Here is a 17,474-nt window from a genome sequence, read left to right on the forward strand (position 1 = left end):
TTGAAAAACCAGCTTTTAATTTAATTGATCCTTTCCATTGTTTTTCTGGTCTCTATTTATTTCTGCTGTGATTACTATTATCTTCCTTCTCCTGTCGTTATTATCTTCCTTCTCCTAACTTTGGACTTAATTTGTTCTTCTTTTTCTAGTTCCGTGAAGTACAAAATCAGGGTTTTTTTTTATTTTTTGAGAGCTTTCTAAGTACTTAATATATGCATTTATCACTATAAACCTTCTTCTCAGAACTGCTTTTGCAGCTTCCCGTAGAATTTGATATATTTCCATTTTCCTTTGTTTCAAGATAATTTTTTATTTCCCTTTTGATTTTTCCTTTGATCCAGTGGCTATTCAGAAGTATGTTGCTCAGTTTCCACATATTTGTAGAATTTTCACTTTTTCTCTTATTTAAAAAAAAAAACAACTTATTTTTTTTAAAATAGGCTCCACACCACCCACATCAAGGGTCGCACACTCCACTGACTGAGCCAGCCACACACTCCTCCTCTTTTCTCTTATTGATTCCTTGTTCCTACCACTGTGGTCAGAAAAGATCCTTGGTATAATTTCAGTTTCCTTAAATTTACTGAGATTTGTTTTGTGTCCTATCATAGGATCTATCCTAGAGAATGTTCCATGTGCACTTGAGAAGAATGTGTATTCTGCTGCTGTTGGATGGAATAATGTATATATGTCAGTTAAGCCATTCGGTCTAAGATGTAGTTCAGTTCTGGTGTTGATTTTCTGTCTGGATCATCTATCCATTGCTGACAGTGGGACATTGACGTTCACTGGTATTTTTGTGGTGTTGTCTGTTTTTCCCCTTCATACCTGTTAGTATTTGCTTACTGTATTTAGGTATCCCAATGGTGAGTGCATATGTGTTTCCGATTGTTTTATCTTCTTGATTTATCGAACGCTTTATTATTCTATGACAGCCTTCTTTGTCTCTTGTTAGTGTTTCTGACTTGACATCTATTTTCTCTGATATAAGTACGGCTACCTTTGCTTTTCTTAGATTTCTACTTGCATGGAATATCTTTTTCCATCTCTTCATTTTGAGCCTATGTGTGCTGAGAGCTGAAATGAGTCTCTGTAGGCAACATATACTCTGGTCTTGTTTTTTGTTTGTTTGTTTGGTTTTTTTAATCCATTGAGTCACTCTGCACCTTTTGATTGGATAATTCAGTCCACTTACTTTGGAGTGATTATTGATACGTAAGGACTTGCAACTGCCACTTATTGTTTGCCTTCTGGTTATTTTTCATGGTGATTTGCTCAGTGCCCCCCCCCCTTTTTTTTTTGATGTTCTGTGAATCTAGTCCAGATTTTTGCTTTGTGGTTACCATGAGGTTTATGTAAAACATCTTGGAGATAAAACAGGTTATTTTATGCTGAAAGGAGCTTCTCTTCATTCCTGTATAGAAGCTCCACCCTTTTACTCCTCCCCTTTTATGTTTTTAATGTCACACTTCGCTGATTTTATGCTGTGAATTTGTTAAATTATAGTAGCTGTAAGTTTTAATGCTCTTTTCCTTTAACCTTTATACTGTAGTTAAGTGGTAACAGTGCTGTTCTAATATGGAGTTACAGTTCTCTAATTCTATAGCAGAGTGGAGTGTGTTTTTATGTCACTGATTAAAATCTTTTCCTTATAGCTCGAAGAACTTCTTTTAGCATTTCTTACATTCAAGCTTTGTGGTAGTAAGCTTGCTTTAGCTTTTGTTTATCTGGGAAAGCCTTTATTTCTCCTTCATATCTGAAGGATAGTTTTGCCAGGCAAAGTATATTTGGCTGACAATCTTTATCTTTCAACACTTTGAATATGTCATTCTACTCTTGCCAGGCCTGCAGCGTTTCTGCTGAGAAATCTGCTGATAGCCTAATAGGGTTCCTTTGCAAGGTTACTTTCCTTTCCCTGGCTGCCTGTAAGGTTCTTTATCATTGATTTTTGACAGTTTTGCTATAATGTGTTCTGGAAAATATTTTTGTGCATTGAGATAATAGGCTGTCGTAGTCATTTTGTGGACTCATACCAATTTCTTCCCAGGTTTGGGAATTCCCAGCTATTATTTCATTAAGTGGACTGTCCCCTTTTCCCCCTTTTCTTCTTCTCGTATACCAGTTACTCTTATATATGCCTTTTTGACCGAAACTGATAGCTCTTGCTGGGTTTCGTCACTATTTAAAATCTTGATTTTCCCTCCTCATCAAACTGAACTGTTTCTCTATTCCTGTCCTCCAAGTCACTTCTTCTCTTTTCCATCTGGTCTGCCCGGTTACTGATGCTTCATTCTCCATCCCATTTACTGAATTCTTCAGTTCTAGTATTTGTTTGTTTCTTCCTTATAATTTTAATCTCTTTGGTAAAGAACTACTGTGTTCATTAATTTTGTTCCTGAGTTCACTGAATGACCTTTCTGAGTTTTCCGAATTCTTTATCAGTCAGGGTGCAGTATTCTGTGCCTTTGAGTTCGGTTGCTGGAGAATTATTTTCTTTTTGTGATGCCATATTTCCTTGATTGTTTATGGTGTTTGAAGACATGCAAGTAAGTCACCTTCCCTGGTTAAGGTTTTGTGTTTACTTTGGATCTTATAATTCAACGGGCTGGCCATTAGAAGCCTTTCTTTTTTATTTTGGAAGGTGGCACTGTAGCTCGTTTGTGGTTTCTCCTGTAACAGCTGGCTCTTGTGGATGTACTTGGCTGGTGGCAGAGTGGGGGGCGCTGCGGGCTTGGCAGCTGGGGCTTTGGGGTGACACTGGGCCTGGCGTGGCATCAAGTGGGGCATATCCAGAGGTCCATGGGTGGTCCTGCTGAAGTCCTGAAGCAGACAGCAGGAAGCCTGCTTGGTATTCTCGACTGTCTCCTTCTCTTTGCTCTCTGACCCCGCAGTCACGGGTTCCTCCTCAGAAATCCAGGTGCTGCTGGGGAGAAATGGGTCCTACCTGCTGCAGCCTGGATAGCTGCCTTGAACATCCCTCCTCCGACCAGTGACAGGGTGTTGGCCTTTGCCTTGTGGTTTATGTATCTCTAGAACTTAGTTCCCAGTCACTAGGATGTCACTTACAGGAAATATCTTTGTTAAGTGACTCTTCCACAAAATGATATTTTCTATCAGACATGTCACAATATTTAATTTTTGTTTGAAAACCTAAGTTATAAAGCCGTTTAATGTTGTGTTCTGTTTTTTCTAGCTAGGTATCTTGAGTATCATATTTTTAAAATATATATACATTTACATAAGTTCTAAACTGTGAAGGCAGGTATTATTTTCTCTTTATAATTTAATTTTCTTTACTGTTATTTTTTAAGGAGTCATTTATTCCAATCATGAAGACACCTGGATGCTACGGGAAACCCTTCTCACTTTATCGCAGTACTGACTGCTATCCGTAGTCTGTTGTTTTTTATCTGAGTGTCCCGTTTATTTGTAAAGGACTTGAATGGACATCCTGGCTCATTTAAATTTTGTATTAGCAGAGTTCACATTTAGTGCTGTCACAGAACTCAAGAGATGGTTGCTTCTTGGAATTTGTGAGTTGGACAGTGTTAAAGTTCTGTGACAAGAACAGTGCACTTATTTTGTTTAATGTCAGTTGAAGCCTATCTAATATTTCCTAGATGGTTAAGTATATGGAATTATATGTAATACAAAATATAGAAAAATTAAAAATCTAATGTCTTCCTCCAGGCATCACTGTCTTCACAGAAGGATATATGCTTGGCAGAAATGTGGATGAAGAATCTCCATCCTTGTAACAAATCCTCCAAAGATTTCCAGAAAGTTTCATACTTTAAGTCCTTGGTCCCTCGATTTGCAATTTCTCTAAGCCTCTGCGGCGTTTGTATTAACATTGAACATTCACATCTTTCTTTCACCAAGTCTCATTGGTTTTATTCTTCTTACGAACTGTTACTGCTTAGACTTTAATGATGGTTTTTGCTGAACAGCCGATACCTGGGAAAGCAAACAGAAGCCTGAACTTGCTAAATCTCTATGTATTTAACCTCTGCTATCCTAAGTATATCTGGCATGCGAACAGCCCTGTTAAGGCAACCAGAGGCGCTTTGAACATTGCATTTGCCTTCATGAAGTGATCTTTCAAAAATCTGCTTGAAATTCATGGACCAAGAGAATGAAGGTCTGAGAGAAGCAAATGAAACTCTTGTGGTTTAATCATAACAAACAATTCAAGTACCCTTTGAACACAGACATCACTGACAATCTATGACAGTGTGTTTTGTGATGTGAATTTAAATGAAAGCTTGCTGCAGCGTTACGGTGTCCCCGATTCTAATGGGCTGCGACCCTTGTGGGTGTGAATTGTTCTGTGTAGGAGTTACCACTGCTGGCCCTTCTCAGCCCCACTCACAGAACAGATGTCTAGTCAACCCTGGCTCTTCCCTGACGCCCATAAATATGGTAGATCACCCCTCTCCCCCGCCCCAGTAGCCTGTTCAGCCCCTCCTAATTGATAGACCTTTGCATGTAAGAAAAATATTTTTGCTCTGCCTACTAGAATATGCTGAAATCAGCATAACATATATGTTGTGTATGTATGTATATGTGTGTACACACACACACACACACACACACACACATACACATACATATACACACATGCTCCAGAAATCTGTGAAGTGGGGAGCTAATTCCCTGGAATAAATCCAGGGGTGTTTGGAAGTAGTGGGATGGGAAACAGGTCTTTGTAAAAGGTATGTTTTGTCGGGGAATTTTAGATTAAAGTAAACTAAGCAAAATTCCAAGTATAGGATACACAAGGTAACACAGGACCATGTGGATGAGCTGTGAAGGCCCAGTGTGGGGCCACAGGAAGTCTGTGGTGTGTTTGGTGTGACTGGAAGACGTTAGAGGCCATTGGTTTGATAAAGGGCGCTGAGTGATGTCCTCCGAAGTTCGAAGGTTAGAGACAAAAGCAAATAGATGTCGAGACTTTGAACTTTTACCTGCTTGTCTTCATATTGAGTTTGTCACCTTCCAGGTTATCTTCTCAGTGAAAATAGCAGATTTTTGTCAGTTCACAATTCTTAAACAGATTATAGTCAATCCATAGGTAATAAACATTCAGTGCTTTTAGGCATTAACCAGTTAAATAGTATTGTTACCATTTGTAGACTAAGTAACTGAAGATCAGGTGCTTTCCTAAAGAAAAACAATTCCAGCAACAGCCATGATATTCGGGGCCATCATGATCCACTTCTTCCCTCGCATCATCGTTGACACACACAGTGACTCACCGTAATGACCTAGATATGTTATTGGGGAAGACGTAGGGCTACCCCTTTAGTTCTTAAAATTTGATGTGCAGTAGAGTCTCCTGGTGATGTTTCTTAAAATGCTGATGTCAGTTGTCTCTCTGAAGAATCTGATTCCCAGCCTCTGGTTTAGATTTTGCAAATTAACAAACACCTCCAGTGATTATGATGCACTAGATTTAGGGACCATTTTGTGAGAAACACTTCAGTCCCACTGAGACTTCAGCATTCATTGTATTCAACTTGTGAGGTCGTCCTTGAGACCGTGAAACAGTGGACTCACCCATTTAGAACAGGGCTGGGGACCCAGATGAGCTGGAAGTGATATGGATTGAGGGGGCTGTGCTGTGGCAGAGTCTGAAGTGGGAGGAGAGGGCGGCGGAGGGAAGAGTGTTGAGGGCTGAAAGCAAATGTGTGTTCTAGAGGGTTCCAGGCCACAGACAAGACTGTGGAGGACATGTATCCCTCCTTGTCCTGTTCCCATGGAAAATTAACTCGGGAACTGAAAATGTTGATCTATGAAGAGATGGATTGCCTAAGTTTATTATAAATATACATTAATTAATTGTGCCCCAGACCCACAGCTGAGCTCATTTCCTTCTGTCCTGTGGCATCAGGGGAGGCCCTGTGTCTGGACTTCAGCTAAGATGGGCATAGCAGTGTGATCTCAGGCCTGGCTTGTGAAGACCCCGACGCAAGGCCCTGTTTTGTTTCTCCGCTGGTGAACTGGGGAGGACAATGAGGGTGGTGGGGGAGGTGCAGACGACAGTGGAAGGGCCTGGCTCCTGGGGACAGCTGTGAGTCAGGAACAGACTTTTCTATTCAGTGAGCCACTGAGGCTTGGAGGTGGTTCTGTTAGAAGCTGACACCTTCTGGGTCCACTTCTGGTTTCCCCAGGCGAAGTTATCTGGAAAACCCCTTAACTTTTGCTGATAATAATTAAATGTTCATTGGCTCAGGTCATGATTCCAGGTCCTGGGATCGAGTCCTGCATTGGGCTCCCTGCTTGGCGGAAAGCCTGCTTCTCCCTCTTCCCCTTGATTGTGTTCCCTCTCTCGCTGTCTCTCTCTGTGTCAAATAAATAAAATCGTAAAAAATGATTAAACGTTCGGTAGACTAGAAAAGCAGCTTCTTGGAGGATCATCATGTGAAGTAACTACAAGTTTGCAGGCAGCAAGTGGAATGCTGGTCAAAGACAGGGTCGTAATTTGATGAGTGAGCATCCTTGCTCCCACTAAGGGTGCAGGTGTGTTACCACAGGCTTCACTCACTATCCCACAGTCTCTCTCTTGCTTGTGCTGAAACCTCAAGATGTGCCTGATCGGAAGAAACGATTGCTGAACTGTCCAGAGCAGAAAACATGCAAGTCCTACGATCACCCTGTGTTTTAGGAAAGCTGAGCAGTTTGAATCATTTTGCCTCCCCCTTGGAAAGGAGTCCAAGGTTTATAAATCCTCCTAACATGAGTTTTAAAGTGACCGATGAGTCCTCCCTGAGCTGGTCCTGTTCGAACACCAGGCAGGAGGTTTGTGATCTGCTGGGCCTTCAGCCTGTGAGCAGGAGACTGCTGAGTGTCATTCTGAGCTGGAACCACTTTCTCATTCTGGCCTTGCGTTTGCTTGTTGGCTTGGTTGCTGTGTGTCCTTGGCCGTGAGATGGTCACGCACGCTTGTGTGAGGCTTTGTGCCCCTTTGCTCTGCCATCGCCTGCGCTGCTTTCTCTCTTGCTACCAGCCCCAAGAATCTGTGAGAGGCTGGGGCATCGCCATCAGGAATGGTTCTCAGAAGTTGTTCTGAGCGGTACCCGCAGCATCCGAATCCGTGTTGCTGTTCTGGAGTCAAGGGCTCTTGAAGAGTTCATGCTTCAATGGGAAGCTTTTTTTTTTCTTTTTAAAGCTGCAATGATTTCCTTTTATTTGCTTTATGATTTTCAGAAGCCACATGCCATATTTTAATATTTAGTTTGTAATTACTTCCCCTGGCCCCTCTGTGCCCTCAGCCCACCCGCAGTCAAACACGCACACACGGGGCTGAGAGCTGGTTAGAGAGATGAGAGTTTGGGGGTGGCCATTTTTCCTCATTTCTTTTCCTGAACTCATTGGTCTTGAAGACTGTTTACCTGTGAACAACATCTTCTAATACTGTCTTTTAAAAAAAATCTCCAACAATTTCATCTTTTTCTTAAAAATATAATTAATAAAAGTGATAATGTAGATTTTCAACATTATGTTGTTTTTTTTTTTTTAAGATTTTATTTATTTATTAGAGAGACAGTGAGAGAGGGAACACAAGCAGGGGGAGTGGCTGAGGGAAAAGAAGGCTTCCTGCTGAGCAGGGAGCCTGATGCAGGGCTGGATCCCAGGATCCTGGGATCATGACCTGAGCCGAAGGCAGATGCTTAATGACTGAGCCACCCAGGTGCCCCACATTATGGTGTTTTAATCTAATCTGAGTATTTCAATATAACCGAGTTGCCATAGCAACCTGTTAGATGTGCAAATGCAAGAAAACTTCAAACAAGAAATGTTTTGATCGTGTCTGTTCCTGATTGATACTCTCATTTCCAGGATTTCCATTGGATGTTTTTATAACACTTTAGTGGAATACATATTTATTAGCAGTTAGAAGTTGTTTTGTAGACAGTAAAACTATTGCAACTTTATAATATTTATCTTAAAAATATGAAATATATCTGCAGTGCTTCGATAGACTTTGAAAAGTTGTACTTACAGAGCTATCTTTGTCATTTCTCAGAGCAGAGAACCAAAATTTGCTCCTCTGTGTTTCTGCACCCTGAACTTGGATCCCACCTGGCACTCACCATGTTTTATGGATAGTGCTAACATTGCTAATTTTGTGCTAACACTTTGTCTTCCTTGTGTATCATTACTACAAAATTCAGTGCCTATTGCATGGTAGGTATCCAAGACTTGTGTCTTTGCTTGTTCTTTTTGTAACTTTGGAACCTTATGTCTCAGGGACTTGGACTTGGTTCAAGCCAGGCACTATGTCAAGATACATGAATGAAGTGGGGCTTTGTGTGAGGCTTTGTGCCCCTTTGCTCTGCCATCGCCTGCGCTGCTTTCTCTCTTGCTACCAGCCCCAAGAATCTGTGAGAGGCTGGGGCATCGCCATCAGGAATGGTTCTCAGAAGTCGTTCTGAGCGGTACCCGCAGCATCCGAATCCGTGTTGGAAATCTCCAAATGAATGAGGGAGGCTTGTTTATGCTACAGTGTAACACTTTGAAATATATAGATGTTGCAATTTTTTGTTGGTGGTGGAAAAACCTACATAACAAAGTTTACCATTTTGTCTATTTATAAGTGTACAATTCAGTGACATTAAGTACATTCACGCTGTTGTACAACCGTCACCGCCATCTACCTCCAGGACGTTTCCATGTTTCCAGGCTGTAACTCCTTCCCCATGAACCAGTAGCCCACTCTAGGTACCTCATATAAATAGAATCATGCAATACCTGTTCCTTTGTGACTGGCTTACTCTTAGCCCAGTATTTTCAATGTCAAATTTTCTTTATCAAGGCTGAATAAGATTCTGTATGAATATAGCACATTTTGTCTCTGTTCATCTGTCAATGGATGCTTAGGTTGCTTTGCCTTTTGGCTCTTGTGAACAATGTTGCTGTGAACATGTGTATACAGATATCCATAGCAGTGTCTGCTTTCACTTATTTTGAAATTCCAGGTTTGGAATTGCTGGATAGTATTAGGTAAACCTATGTTTGCTTTTCGGAGAAACCACCATACTGTTTTCTGCAGTGGCTGCACCATTTTACATCCCCACCAGCTGTGCACAGAGGTTCCCGTTATTCCACGTCCTCACCAAAACTCGTTATTTTCTAGTTTTTTTTGTTGTTGTTGTTCATTTTTGGCAATAGCCACCCTAGTGGGTATGAAGTGGTATCTCATTGTGGTTTCGATTCGCATTTCCCTATCAATTATCAGTTACCAGTGTTGAGCATCTTTTCATACACTAGTTGGTCATTTCTTTAGAGAAATGTCTGTTTCAGTCCTTTGTTTCTTGTTTGTTTTTTTTGTTGTTGTTGAATTATAGGAGCTCTCTATTCTTGATGTTAATCCCTTATTAGATATATGATACACAGGGATTTTCTCCCATTCTATGGGTTACCTTTTTGCTCTTGATTATGTCCTTGATACATAAATATTTTTAATTTTGTTAAATGCAACTTATCTATTTTTTTTCTTTTGTTGCCTTGCTTTTGGTGTCATATCCAAGAAATCATTACCAAATCAGATGTAGTAAGCTTTTGTCCTATGTATTCTTCTAAAAGTTTTGTAGTTTTAGTTCTTTAGGTAAAGCCTTCGATTCATTTTGAGTTGTCTTGTATGTGGTACATGCTAAGAGTCTAACTTCATTCTTTTTTGCATGCAGGTAAATAGTTTTCCAACACCATTTGTTGAGAAGAGTCCTTTACCCCTTGAATGGTCATGGCACCATTGTTGAATATTTTGCCATACATGTGGGGGTTTATTTTTTGTAACATTGCTAAATTTGTTTATTAGTGCTAATAGATTTTTTTTGTGTGTGGAATCTTTAGGGTTTTCTGCATATAAGGATATGTCAACTGTGAACAAAGATAATTTTACTTCTTCCTTTTTTTATTTGGAAACCTTTTATTTCTTTTTCTTGTCTAATTGCTCTGGCTAGGACTGACATTACTGTGTTCAATAAGAGTGGAACGAGTGGGGATCCTTGCCTTGTTCCTGATCTTAGAGGAAAAGCTTTCATGTTTTTACATTTGAATATGATGGTTGCTTGTGTTTTTCATATGTGACCTTTATTATGTTAGGAGGTTCTTTTCTATTCCTAGTTTGTTGAGTGCTTTTATCATGAAGGATTGTTCTATTCTGTCAGAAGCTTTTTCTACATCAATTGAGATTATTGTGGGGTTTTTGCTTTCATTCTGTTAATGTGGTATATGTCATTGTTTGATTTTCATATGTTAAACCATTTTTGCATTCAAGGAATAAATCCTACTTGGTTTGTGAATAGTTCTCTTAATATATTCTTGAATTTTGGTTTGATGGTATTTTGTTGAACATTCTTGTATCAGTGTTCGTGAGGAATAATTGGTCTGTTGTTTCGTTGTTAGTTTTCTTTGTCTGCCTTTGATAACAGGGTAATGCTAGCTGCATAGAATGAGTTAGTCAGTTCAGGCTGCTATAACAAAAATACCATAAACTGGCAGCTTGTAAACAACAGAAATTAATTTCTTACAGTTTTTGAGAGTGGAAAATCCAAAATCAAGGTGCCAGAACACTCAGTGTCTGGCAAGGGCCCTCTTTCTGGTTCATAACCAGCACCTTCTCATTATGTCCTCACATCATGGAAGGATGAGGGAGCTCTGTGGTTCTCCTTTATAGAGGGACCGATCCCATTCACAAGGTCTCCACCATCGTGACCTAATCACCTTTCAAAGACCCCAGCTTTTAATACCATCACCTTGGAGGTTAGGATTTCTACATGTGAATTTTGTGGGGACACAATCTATAGCAGAAGTGTTTCCTCTTCAATTTTTTTTGGAAGAAGTTGAAAAGGATTGGCTTAATTCTTTTTTAACTGTTTGGTAGAATTCATTGAAGACACCATCTGATCCTGGGCTTTTCTTTGTTGGGAGGTTTTGATTACTGATTCAATCAATCTGTTAATTACAGATTTATTCAGATTTATTTCTTCATGATTCAGTCTTGGTTGTGTGTGTATGTTAATGTTTCAGTGAGGGAATTAGGACCCAGAACTCCTCAGTGTACCATCTTGCTGACATCACTCTCTGTTGTATTATTTTTACATTGTGTTACCATCCTAAAAACCATTGTCAGTAGTACAAAATGGTTCATGCAATAAGAACTTTCTTTTCTTGTTTTCCAGCAAGTGTTTTCTCTCACTTTTGCACTATTATGTGTGCATGATTGCACCACTAAATCAACGATTAGTGGATATCACTGATCTTGCCATGATTAAAGTCTGTATTTTACACCAATGGCACGTGTCTTAGTGCAGAGAGTGGTGAACCTGCTTTTGAGAAGCATGGATTCATGTTCCAAACATGAAACATGACGATAAACAATACTCGTATTTTTGTGACTCAGTTGTCTTATCTGTAAAAGAGAATGTTAAAGTAAATGATGTTTAAAGACTCTTTTTTATCTAATTCTCTATGTTTCTATAATGTAGATAGTAATTTAAATTTTGAAACTAAGTGAGCATAAGAATATTTTTATGTGTACCCCTCTGGACTACACCTACCTGAAGCACTTTGGATTAGGTCAACAGGTAGCCCTTATGAAAATGGTGACAAGGGCACTGGTATAAATTATTGGGACCTAAGGAAACAGAATCAGACTCTCAAATCAACATGCACCTGCCCCAGCCTTTCAGAGAGCGTTGTAGGTTATCTGTGAACTTTACCCTGAGGGTGAAACAGAACACATCGCTGGACATTTTCCTGGAGGAAATGTTCATTGTCGGCAGGGAGGATCTTTGGAGAATAACCATGTATGATACACCTCAATTACCCTTTGATTTTGTCCTAGGAGAATATGGTTCAAGTTCTTTAATAAAATGAGTTTTAAGAATATGACAGGAAAAAAAAAAAAGAATGTGACAGGAAGAGCCCACCCTTGCTGTAATATAAGAAGATGCAGAAGGAAAAAAAAAAAGAACAGTAACAGCTTCAATGTCAATAGAAAAAGAAACTAGGGGGGCGCCTGGGTGGCTCAGTCGGTTAAGCATCTGCCTTCGGCTCAGGTCATAATCCCAGGGTCCTGGGATCGAGTCCCGCATCAGGCTCCCTGCTCAGTGGGGAGTCTGCTTCTCCCTCTCCATCTGCCATTTCTCCTGCTCATGATCTCTCTCTCTCGCTCTAGCTTGCTCTCTCTCAAATAAATAAAATCTAAAAAAAAAAAGGAAACTGGGTTCATAAAGACGGAAGAAACTATATGGTATTTGCACGCAAGGTCCATCCAGAAGACTCTCACAAACTGGCCATTCAAATATGAGAGAAGATAAGAGTGCTTTAATATTGCTTATTGCCTAAAAAACTATTACTGGCTGTTTTAGGACTTGAGGCCTGTGCGTTTAACATTGCTATGAAGAAAATTTGTGTACACCAAAGGAGATTCTTCTTTATTTTCAGAAATCGTAGCGTGGAAAATACAAAAAATATATTTGAGGAGGCTTCTAAAAGCAAACAAAATTCTATAAACACTCAGTTTACTTTAGATGTTAAAATATAATAATCATGAATAATAGCCACAAATATTTCTTTTGGGCAATTTGCTTTTCTGTTTGCTTATAAATTATACATACCTGAAGACAGTTACACTTTATAAATGTGTGATGTGTGTTGCTATTTATATGGTGTTTCTTCATGCTGTTAATAAAATGTGCAGTGCCACTGTCTTCCATTATTTTCAGATATGTCTTTAGTTCACATTTTCACACTTATGGTACTGCTAATTTATGTCATTTTTTCTGCTCATGAATGTCAATAATGACAGAAAAGAGAACTGAAGAATAATGAAAATAGTGAAGAGTCCATCAAAGTGTGAATAAAATGGCCCCAAAATAAGTGAAAGTTCATGAATTTTGCAAAAGTGTCATAAAAATGAAGTTCACTGATGTGAATTAAAAACTGGCAGGGGCGCCTGGGTGGCACAGCGGTTAAGCGTCTGCCTTCAGCTCAGGCCGTGATCCCGGCGTTAAGGGATCGAGCCCCACATCAGGCTCCTCCGCTATGAGCCTGCTTCTTCCTCTCCCACTCCCCCCTGCTTGTGTTCCCTCTGTCGCTGGCTGTCTCTGTCTCTGTCAAATACATAAATAAAATCTTAAAAAAAAAAAAAAACTGGCAAATTTGGTCAAGATACTTGTTCCTAACATCTGTATAAGTGGGATTCAGGCAAAATATAAAAGAGCCAAGTATGGAGGAAAGTGGCGGTATCCTTCTGGCTCTGTCCTTCAACCAGGCAGGACTCACTCAAGCCCCTGTGGGAAGTCACTGATGAAAACGCTTCAGGGCGAAGATTCCGGGAAGAAGGCAGAAGAGGAAGTGCCAGGAATCAGTCTCCCCACCCAGGCAAAAGTCACTCTGGTAGAATCTGTCTAATGTAACTATTTTGGAACTTTGGAGACCTTACAGCTTTTGGGGGGATGGCTTCGATGGTAAATTGTGCTTAATTGCAGTCAATTTCATCTCTGGGCCCAGGCCCCAGCCCCAGGGCAGACAGCCATGCGCATGTTCCTGGAGCACATTAGACACAGCTTGCTGGAGGCCAGGGTGAGCAATAAGGACCTGTCCTCCCAATATCAATCCTCTGTGTTCTGATCACTGATTGCTGCCTTAAACTATATCCTGGATGTCTGAAATACGACCCAGTGGCCCTGTTCGAGGCTTATTCATAAGTGACAGAGTCTGGGACCCTGGACAGCACTGTTGAAGCCCGTACTATGCATTGGCCTCATCTTGCTGCTTTAAGTTCTGTTGAGAGTAGCCTTAATTATATTCTGTACAAGACAAATTAAACATAGTTAGCCCCAGTCTCTGTTGTTCAGATTTATCAGAATGGCAGGTAGAATGGTATGCTCACGTGAATATTCAAGTTCAGCCAAGAAAGTGTAGGGTCAGATACTGGGGAAGGCAAACTGCCATAGGCCCTGAGCATTCCTGAACATTATTGCCAGGCAGGCCAAGAACCCAAAGCCCTGACCACTCTTTGCTTGGGCCATGTCTCAGTGTTGTATGTGCAGCAGGCAACCCTGAGGAATGAAGTAGTAGTTCCCTCTAGGAGAAAGGGCGGGCTTGCTTACTGCTTTCTAGGAAGGAGGTGGGTTCCCCATGCTCGGCGTTCCTCATACGTGGCACAAGCCCACTATATGTGTAGCATAGAGAAGGCACCTCCATACTGGCCCCGTGGGACTCGGCGGGCCCAGGGGAACCAACAGAAGCACAATGCCTTTGCTATGCAGTCTGCTTTGAGTAATAAAGTTCTTTGTCTCTGGGACAAAAAAAATCTAATAGAAGCCTGAAAAAAATAAATACATAGTAAAGGAATGTATAAAATAAGGTAGAAATTAGTCCAGATAATTGCTAATAAAAAATTTGTATAGATTAAATTTACTTTATAAAATGCAGAAATTCTGAGAAGGAATTTTAAAATGATCTATGACATGCAAGAGACACTCAGATTACATAAAAAGACGACGAAAGTCATGGAGCAGTCAAAGCTCATATCAAATAATTAGGCTTCTGCTAATAAGTATTTAATATGCACCGAATATCTTGTTACATTATATAATATTTGTAAGCTATCATCATGCTTGAAACAGTTGATCTTATTAGAATGCTGCCAGATGACATCAGTATTGATCTTATTTAAGATTTACAACAAACTTGAAAACCAGATATTTTTAAGAAACAGAGAATGAAGTAATGAACATTCTAGTAATTTCCAAAGAACTTATACATATATAGAATATATGACCTAACTAGGACTCAGACCAGATGTTTGTTTCCTTTACCTCCCTCCCTCCCTCCCTCCCTTCCCCTTCCTTCCTTCCTTCCTTCCTTCCTTCCTTCCTTCCTTCCTTCCTTCCTTCCTTCCTTCCTTATTCCTAAAGCTATTAAACTTTCTGTCACTAAGACTCTTATTCATGCACTAGTTATGAGTAACTTATAAATATTAGACCATATGGCAACTGTCTAAGATGTTATGGTAAATGAAAAAGGCTATGTTGCATTGTTAACTGTGGAGACATAACCAAATTATTCCAACCTATTCTCTTTTGCATTCTACATCTCGCATTTTTTTAAATAATGAGGTTATCTAATGTAATAAGCACAAATCATTTGTTGCGGTCTTGGAAGGTATGTGTGTGGGGTGAGGAGGTGCAGGCAGGTGTCCAGGGAGGAGGCTAAAAGACAAAAAAGGGGTGCTGATATCCTTTACTTGTGGACTAGGGACTTCATTGTTTTTTGAGTCTCCTAGAGCTTGAGGTGAATGTTTTTCCCTTTCACACCCTTAGCATCAATGATTCTAGTGACGAGCGCGGTTTCAACTATGTAATCCTGTTTGCATATCTTAAGTGGGAAATAAGGCATAAAGTTACCTATTGCACTTGCAAGATATTGAATACATTGTATTCATTCAGTAAGTCATCATGAGTGAATGAAAGTGTTGGGAGTTACTTATAGGAATGTGCAAAAATATAATAGCATCTTTCCTCTCTGCCTCATTCATTTTTTTGCTGTGTTAAAGTTCCAGAGCTGTTCCTCTCCATGCTCCTGCTTCTGCACTTTCCAGGCTCAAATCTGGTTGCACTTTTTATCAGTTTACACCCCATTGTACTCAGGCTACCAGTCACACTGCAGAAACCATTGCCCATAGCACAACTTTTATTACTATGACAAGGGAACACAGATTGATATATCCTCAAACTTTGTGTAAACTATAGACCATGTAGATAGATAACTTATTCATGCAATATGACTTTTTAACTCTCAAAATACTAATATAAAAAATATGTAAAAAAGGACAGTTAAGCTAGTCCTAATTAGCACTGTCTGAAGACCAGCGGCATCTCTAGAGAAATTAGAAAGTGTATTCTGGGTTCCCACCCCAGATTTACTGAATCAAATCTTTTGAGTGAAGGCCGTGAATCTGTGTTTTAATAAATATCCCAGGTAATGTTCATGCAAAATAAAATGTGTGAACCAGTAGCTCAATTTTTCTTATTTTTTCCTATAGCAAAATAATAGCTAAGGCTTTTCTGGACTATTTTAAAAGAGTTAAGAAACAGTTCCCAAGTAGTTTAGTATTGAGTTACTGGTACGAATGAGGAATTAATTTTATAATAGAGCAGACTGATAGGAGTTGTTGTGAGGGTTCAGTAATCTGTGTGTGTCACTCAGGCGTGACATCTGTGAGTGTCATTATCATCATCACGGTATTAGTTCTAGCATGCTCACTTGTACGTTTTAATATCTTTACTTACAATCAGTATGAGTCTTAACCAGTGCAATTAGAAATGTTACATCTTTTTTTTTTTTTAAGATTTTATTTATTTATTTGACAGAGATAGAGACAGCCAGCGAGAGAGGGAACACAAGCAGGGGGAGTGGGAGAGGAAGAGGCAGGCTCATAGCGGAGGAGCCTGATGTGGGGCTCAATCCCATAACGCCAGGATCACGCCCTGAGCCGAAGGCAGATGCTTAACCGCTGTGCCACCCAGGCACCCCAGATGTTAACATTCTTGATTAATAGCTGTCCTCTTTCTTGATTGCCTTAGAGTAAAAAAAAAAAAAAAATACTGCATTTTTGCATATGTGTGCCATGTCATTCACTCCTTTGTTTTCACGTTCCTGACTCTCTTGTCCGTGGAAAACAGCAAAACTGATTTGTTCAGGTCTTTGCTCTGTCATTAACTTGTCCTGCCTTACTCAGGTCCCTGAAGTTCTGTCATCGTCAGTCTCTTCATTCATAAACGAGGTGGTCAGTACTGTACTCTTCTTCATCTGTGTGCTGGGGAAGCCAGTTGTCTCTCCAACCCTTAAATTCTGTGATTTGATGAAATATTATTTGAAATAAGACCAATTCATGGTGATGGATGTAGACATTTAAGGTGGCAGGGTGAGCGGGACAGGAATCTCATGAAGAAATGATTTTGCTTGATAAGGAACTTTTTGGCCTGGACAGAAAGAGTGAAAGAAAGAGGAGATAATATAATGACCCTGGCAGAAATAATGAGGATCTAGTCTCTTTATCGACAGTGGAGATACTTTTGGGATCATGTGTCCAGTAGAGGGTGGGCCGCAGGGGGAGTAATTCCTGTGCAGCCTGTGGGTTTCTCAAAAGAGACAGAGATCTAAAGATTTCGGGGACTGAGAATAAACGGTGGCTCACCTGGGGGGCACAGAAGGGGGTTTGGGCCCCTCGCAGATTTCAGAGTTGCCCAAGAGTCTCCACAAAACTGGGAGATTTAATAGAGGACGGGTGTACTCACAGCTCCAGTGCACCTGCTTGCAGGCAGGAATAAAGCCCCACTGCTGTGTTCTTCATTGTGTTTCCTAATGTGCTTTGCAGTAAAACATGTTTGTCTCATATTTCAAATATTCCCCGAAGTACTAGAGGTAAAACCAGGTCCCCTCAGAGAACTTCATAG

General features: G+C 40.1%; 1 protein-coding gene across 5 annotated transcripts in view; it reads left to right on the forward strand.

Annotated features, from left to right (window-relative positions):
- The window catches only part of ZWINT (ZW10 interacting kinetochore protein), a 47,083-nt gene that overhangs the window by 14,658 nt on the left and 14,951 nt on the right, over window positions 1-17,474 (forward strand). For 2 of the 5 annotated variants that reach the window (XM_026504120.4, XM_057308730.1), the window contains exon 9: window positions 3,691-5,108. The exons of the other annotated variants lie outside the window; for them this stretch is intronic. The gene's annotated coding sequence lies outside the window, so the exon portion shown is untranslated. Of the gene's footprint in view, window positions 1-3,690; window positions 5,109-17,474 lie in introns of those variants that run through there. 5 annotated transcript variants of the gene reach the window in all.

The sequence above is a fragment of the Ursus arctos genome, unplaced genomic scaffold, assembly GCF_023065955.2.
Source record: "Ursus arctos isolate Adak ecotype North America unplaced genomic scaffold, UrsArc2.0 scaffold_7, whole genome shotgun sequence".
Classification (NCBI taxonomy): Eukaryota; Metazoa; Chordata; class Mammalia; order Carnivora; family Ursidae; genus Ursus; species Ursus arctos.